The sequence below is a fragment of the Babylonia areolata genome, chromosome 30 (genome assembly GCF_041734735.1).
Source record: "Babylonia areolata isolate BAREFJ2019XMU chromosome 30, ASM4173473v1, whole genome shotgun sequence".
Classification (NCBI taxonomy): domain Eukaryota; kingdom Metazoa; phylum Mollusca; class Gastropoda; order Neogastropoda; family Buccinidae; genus Babylonia; species Babylonia areolata.
The window spans coordinates 23,791,356-23,798,855 of NC_134905.1; the positions used below are offsets into that span (position 1 = coordinate 23,791,356).

A 7,500-nucleotide genomic window follows, 5' to 3' on the forward strand; every position below is an offset into this window, starting at 1 on the left:
ACCCAACCTTTAGCTTCCGTCGTCAGAATTGTGGTATTCTTTGTCAACATTCACCTCTTCAGTGTAAGAGCCTTCCGCTTGTAATATTTTGATGGTGATAATTGGGGTGAAACGCTGTTAACGTAATCTCTTTCGCCGTTCGTATGGAGAGAGTTAAATCAACGATCATCCATTGATTTTCGCCGTTGTAGTGAACTGTCCTGGGTGGTTGTATTGTTTTTTTTTTTCCCGCAGTGGGTACCATCCCACACTGGATTCCTTTATAACGACCAAGCAGACAGGACAGCAAAAAGGGGAGCAAAAAATCATATAGCTAATATAAAAGTATATTGCCCATTGTCATACAAGGAAATAAGCAATATCCCAGAAAGAGACTTTTATAGGTGCTTGAGTTCAAGTCTAAAACCTCGTCAGTTGACTCTCTCAGACTTTGGTACGATTCGCAGACCAATTCTGAGTTTAGCTCTCCGACTATTATCAAATTCATTACGGACCAAGTATTGTTCTAATGTCAAGTGCATATGCTTTAGTAACCTGACAATTGAGCATATAATTTTTAACTGTAGCTTGATGAAGCTTTATGTACACGAAAGTGTGTCTTCACAAGTGACTGAGAACGTTGATGTGTTTGACTTTTTGCATTCATTATCAGTTGTTTCGCTTGTCAGTTTAACGACTTCTCTTTTACGAAGTCCTTTAAGTAATTTCATGTAATTGTATTTAGAATTTGTTTTCTTCTTTTTTTCTCAAATTTCACCCACATTTCACCCTCATTTGCCCAGTTTCCCCCAACCCTCCATTCATTCACATCTCCCACCCCTTCTAACCGATAATACTCAAATGTATTCATAAATACTTTAACAAAATGTCTTCAATCACCGATATGTGTGATGGGACATTAACTCACTCAGTACGGCCAGTCCTCTCTTCTCCTCTAGACAGACCCCTCGGATGTCCAGTGGGTGTCTGAATGACCCAACCTTTAGCTTCCGTTGTCAGAACTGTGGTATTCTTTGTCAATATTCACGTCTTCAGTATAAGAGCCTTTCGCTTGCAATATTTTGATGATGGTAATTGGGGTGAAACGCTGTTAACGTCGTCTCTTTCGCCGTTCGTATGGAAAGAGTTAAACAAATTCCTCCTCCTCTCACGTAGTACTGATCCAGGGGAGTTGCAGCAGGCATGTAGCTGTGGGGGTAGAATGAGTTAATTTTTTTTCAAAATCGTTTTTGTTGCAGCTATCTCAGTGTTTCGAAGGGTAAGGTGAGGAGGAAGAAGGTTTGGTTGAACGCAGCTCATTGTTAGCAGCTGGCGATAGTCAATCACCAGGTAGGAAAACTAGGGTCATCCAGGAAACGTGGGATAACCATCGCAGGACCTGTGGCGTCTTGCTGTTCACCGAGAGGATTTCATGCTGCTGGGGATACTCTGAAATGGTGAAAGACTGGGAATGCTCTGAAATGGTGAAAGGATGCTCTGAAATGGTGAAAGACTGGGCATGCTCTGAAATGGTGAAAGGTTGGGGATGCTCTGAAATGGTGAAAGGTTGGGGATGCTCTGAAATGGTGAAAGGATGCTCTGAAATGGTGAAAGGTTGCTCTGAAATGGTGAAAGACTGGGGATGCTCTGAAATGGTGAAAGACTGGGGATGCTCTGAAATGGTGAAAGACTGGGGATGCTCTGAAATGGTGAAAGGATGCTCTGAAATGGTGAAAGGTTGGGGATGCTCTGAAATGGTGAAAGACTGGGGATGCTCTGAAATGGTGAAAGGATGCTCTGAAATGGTGAAAGGTTGGGGATGCTCTGAAATGGTGAAAGGTTGGGGATGCTCTGAAATGGTGAAAGGATGCTCTGAAATGGTGAAAGGATGCTCTGAAATGGTGAAAGACTAGGGATGCTCTGAAATGGTGAAAGACTGGGCATGCTCTGAAATGGTGAAAGACTGGGCATGCTCTGAAATGGTGAAAGACTAGGGATGCTCTGAAATGGTGAAAGGATGCTCTGAAATGGTGAAAGGTTGGGGATGCTCTGAAATGGTGAAAGACTGGGAATGCTCTGAAATGGTGAAAGGATGCTCTGAAATGGTGAAAGACTGGGCATGCTCTGAAATGGTGAAAGGATGCTCTGAAATGGTGAAAGGATGCTCTGAAACGGTGAAAGGTTAGGGATGCTGTGAAATGGTGAAAGACTGGTGATGCTCTGAAATGGTGAAAGACTGGTGATGCTCTGAAATGGTGAAAGACTGGGAATGCTCTGAAATGGTGAAAGGATGCTCTGAAATGGTGAAAGACTGGGCATGCTCTGAAATGGTGAAAGGTTGGGGATGCTCTGAAATGGTGAAAGACTAGGCATGCTCTGAAATGGTGAAAGACTCCTGCTGGATCAGCCCAGTCAGGGGATGGAAGCAAAAGCAGTCAGTTCTTTCTTCTCCTTGCGGCAGGAATCACCAGGCAGGGCGGGTTATACAGACAGATCTACCCCCAGATAAAGACGGTGCGTAGCTATCAGTGGTGATGACTGCGCCAGAAGAGGCTGGGAAGCCTGTGCGCAAGGATAGAGCGATTGTGACAGGTGGGGTCTTCATGCTGACAGGAAGTCGGAAGACCTTGGATACGGGTTGGCATTGTAGGAATACATTGCGCATACATCTATTCAGTATAAGAGCCTTCCGCTTGTGATATTTTGATGATGTTAATTGCGGTGAAACGGTGTCATCCTCGTCTTTTTCGCCGTTCGTATGGAGAGAGTTAACCAATGAAATATGTGCAGTCAGTTCAGATTCGCCTACCATCAATCTCAAAATAGAGTCACACGGCACATTTTTTTTCCATACAATAAAAAATAATAGTGATGAAGATTAAGACGATTACTCCCAAATCCTCACATATTTGCTCACTTCCAAATATCAAAATGGGATTAAAAGGCATTTCTTGGCCTCAATCAAAAGAAAATTTGAAAATCTCATCATGTTGAATTGCATCCTCATTACTGCGCACGTTCTGACGGCAAATGGACTTACTTAAAAACAAAAATAAAAAAGAAGAAGAAAATTTAAAACTCTTGCTGAATTGTTTCCTCATCAATCACAATATCAGTTCTGATGGTCAATGATGATGCTATTCATTCCACATTTCCGTGAACGTTTAAAAGAATGCCCCCCCCCCCCCCCCCCACCGCCCCCTCAAAAAACAAAAACAAAAACAAACAACAACTGGGAACATCGTCACATGTCTTTCAGTATACACATACAAGATAACAACTTGATGCGAAAGCATACAATACAATCCCCCGTTTCCTGAACATCATACCCAAAGCCCCCAAACCTGGCGACTTCAAGCTTACCCACCTTATTTTACTCAACCTGTTCCGGACACCTATTTCATTGCAGAGGGGGTTCATCAGCTACCTCCCTTGCAACAACAGGCAGCGGACAGGATTACTGCCCTTTGCTCAATCCAGACACAGGCAGAACCATCCTTAAAATTTGCGTTAACACTGGAAGAGAAAAACAAGAGTCTACTCACATACACCTTGGTTAAAAGAACATTCAGATTGACAGAACCATCCTAAAAAAAAAAAGCGTTTACAATGGAAGAGAAAAACAGAGTCTGCTCAGAAACATCTTGGTTAAACAGAATATCCAGATTGACAAAACTATCCATAAAATTTGCGTTTCACACTGGAAAAGAAAAACAAGAACTGCGAAACTACCATAATCTTGACTGACTGCTAAGTGCACCGGGAGACTAACTAGCACTCTGACATGTATATATATATATATATATATATATATATATATATATATATATATATATATAATATGACTCCTAGTGAATGGATGATAAAATATAGAAAGAACGTACATTGCACTAGCTGATCGTCAAATTTGAAAACGTTTGCTGCTTGAAAGATTTCATCGATAGGAATGCATAAAATATATACAGTCATTTTGGTCGAGAACTAAGAACATGCTATTTTGATAGATGATACAGGGTTTAATCGTTTAGAACATATAGGGTTTATTCCGAGGTGCAACGAAAGCGTGCAGTGCTATGCGCAAGGCCATAGCAGCATCCACTGCCACAACAGCACCCACTCACTTGGGTCCCCCCCCCCCCCCACATGTGAGCGAGACTTCAGGGCTCGGACTGGCCTCATCAGTCACCTCCGGACCCACAGCCACCGATCTTCCATCTGATATTTGAATCCATGGTCATCTTCGAATCCAAAGGACGAACATCATCATATTGGGTTTGTCTGCCCCCCTTCCCCATACAAAACAAAACAAAACAAAACAAAACAAAAAAAAAAAAAAAAATCTGGTCCGTTGCAGTGGATATTGAGGAGAAGCAGTGTGGTGGATGGTACTGCAGAGTTCATCATTGCAACAAACATCACCATGCAGTATGGAAGCTGGAACGCAGGAGAGGAAGAAGATCTACATCTGTATCTATAATATTTTATAGATAACGCTCAGCTTATATCACATATTGACGTAAGTTTGCAGTTGGGCCAACAGCAAAGTGAGAGCTGTATCATCAATGGTTTCTCCACTGCGATGGGAAGTCATTTACAGCTTAGTCTTTTGTGAAGGACTATGACTCTCAAACTGGGAGGCAAAATTGCACTGGCTCTTAGCGCTGCAGGCTTTGGGGGCTAGTTGGCCCTTTGGGAACCATCCCAACGCCGACTGTCCTAAAACCGTCTTGGCCAAGAGAGTGGGGATATAACTTGGGCAAGACACTCTCCACTATAATCAAATTCTGGCCCAGATAGTCGGGACAGCAGCTACCACCTCTGCTGTTCTGATGGTCATAGTCGAACACGACTGAATATCATACATGGGTAACGATATATCCAAACTGGCTCCAAACAGAGAACATTAAAAAAAACACCCAGAAAAAAATGGATTATTGTTTTTCTTTTAAAATATTTGCATATATCACCCCATTGTATCAAGTCACATAGGAGTGTTTAATTCCTAGCAGGCCGACAAAAAAGTTACTGTCAATGTGGAGGGCGAGAGAGAGGCCCAACCCCTCTTAACCCTTTGGCGTTCGAAGTAGCAATACTGCTGGCACTGTCTGACACTATCAGTATCAGTAGCTCAAGGAGGCGTCACTGCGTTCGCTCAAATCCATATACGCTACACTACATCTGCCAAGCAGATGCCTGACCAGCAGCGTAACCCAATGCGCTTAGTCAGGCCTTGAGGAAAAAAAAACACCAATAAAATAACAAAAGAAAGCATCATCAGCTTAGAGAGCAGACGGCTTTATGTAGTACCTTCAACACTATCATGATTTAACAACAGGCGCAAAAGCCGAGTGGTTAAAGGTCACGGGTTCGAATCTCGTGGTTGAAGGGAGGAGATTTTTCCGATCTCTCAGGTCAACATATGTGCAGACCTGCTTGTGCCTGAACCCCCTTCGTGTGTGTACGTAAGCAGAAGACTACATAACGCACGTTAAAGATCTCGTGATCCATGTCAGCGTTCGGTGGTTTATGGAAAAAGAACATAACCGGCAAGCAGCCCACCTCTCAACACCTGAAAATGAAGTATGGCTGCCTACATTGCGGGGGTAAAAATGGTCATACACTTGTGTTCAAGTAAACGTGGGAATCGCAGCCCACGAACGAAGAAAAAGAAGAAGACCGCGAAATTATAATAACTTGAATAGTTGTTTTTTTCTCTCATTATTTCAAGACATTTGTATGCATCCTTTTATTCTGCTTATGTATGTCTGTTCGAATATTCAAGGAGACGAACAAACTTCTTTAAAGAAAGCAAACATTCATGTCAAAATATTAAATACAAACAAAATTGTTTGATTTCAAGAACATAGCTATGTTCTGGTATTCTCTGGGATAAAGTTTTGCAAGTGAGTAATAGCTGGCAAGGGTATCATTACTTGCTATTGATATGTCAATACAATTCCATTAGCATGGAGTGATGGCCTAGAGGTAACGCGTCTGCATAGGAAGCAAGAGAATCTGAGCGCGTTGGTTCGAATCACGGCTCAGCCGCCGATATTTTCTCCCCCTCCACTAGACCTTGAGTGGTAGTATGGACGCTAGTCATTCGGATGAGACGATAAACCGAGGTCCCGTGTGCAGCATGCACTTAGCGCACGTAAAAGAACCCACAGCAACAAAAGGGTTGTTCCTGGCAAAATTCTGTAGAAGAATCCACTTCGATAGGAAAAACAAACAAAACTGCATGCAGGAAAAATTGCAAAAAGAAAAAGAAAAAAAAAAAAATGGGTGGCGCTGTAGTGTAGCGACGCGCTCTCCCTGGGGAGAGCAGCCCGAATATCACACAGAGAAATCTGTTGTGATAAAAAGAAATACAAATACAAATGTTCAATACAATTTCATTTAATAACAATCTCATATGTTGTGTTAATGAAGAAAGACCTACATTCATCAAATCTGGCATTTCTCGCATTTCATTCGAATATACAGAAATGTCGATTTCTAATTAATAATAACAATCATCATTATGATGATAGAAATGATAATAATCCAAATAATAATAATAATATCATTTATTTTCAGTCTAATATCATCATCTTAGATGAACAGACTACAAATAAATAAACGAACGCATTTCTGGCAGCGGATTTCAGCATCACAAGTTCGCCGTAATGAACAAATGAAAGCAGCGCAGCTCGTTTTGCCTTTCATGATCATCAACATAGCCATAACTTCATATCAAAAGCAACGCTCCAAACCAATTGTATATGTGAAACAAGAAGTCAAATCAAGTCATGTGGCTAATGTATATACTAATGTAGATAAAAAAAAAATAGATAGACTGATAGATAGATAGAGTAGATAGGTATCCTCGGATACTAAGTACCTGCCAACATTATCATCATAATCACACACAATCTATCTGTCTGTCCTAAAATCATGATTAGTAGTAGTACGCCTCACTCCCATCACTCCTTCACAACAACGGCCAGACAGCCAGCCAGCCAGCCAGCCAGACAAGACAAGACAAGACAAGACAAGACAAGACAATTCACAACAACGGCCAGCCAGCCAGCCAGCCAGCCAGCCAGCCAGACAAGACAAGACAAGACAAGACAATTCACAACAACGGCCAGCCAGCCAGACAAGACAAGACAAGACAAGACAAGACAATTCACAACAACGGCCAGCCAGCCAGCCAGCCAGACAAGACAAGACAAGACAAGACAAGGCAATTCACAACAACGGCCAGCCAGCCAGCCAGCCAGACAAGACAAGACAAGACAAGACAAGACAATTCACAACAACGGCCAGCCAGCCAGCCAGCCAGCCAGACAAGACAAGACAAGACAAGACAATTCACAACAACGGCCAGCCAGCCAGCCAGCCAGCCAGCCAAGACAAGACAAGACAAGACAATTCACAAGAACGGCCAGCCAGCCAGCCAGCCAAGACAAGACAAGACAAGACAAGACAATTCACAACAACGGCAAGCCAGCCAGCCAGACAAGACAAGACAAGACA

The 7,500-nt window shown here is 42.5% G+C and overlaps 1 protein-coding gene across 1 annotated transcript in view; it reads right to left on the minus strand.

Moving 5' to 3' along the window:
* LOC143275493 (solute carrier family 22 member 16-like) overlaps positions 1 to 7,500 on the minus strand; it is a 27,323-nt gene that overhangs the window by 10,808 nt on the left and 9,015 nt on the right. The gene's annotated exons all lie outside the window — the stretch shown is intronic.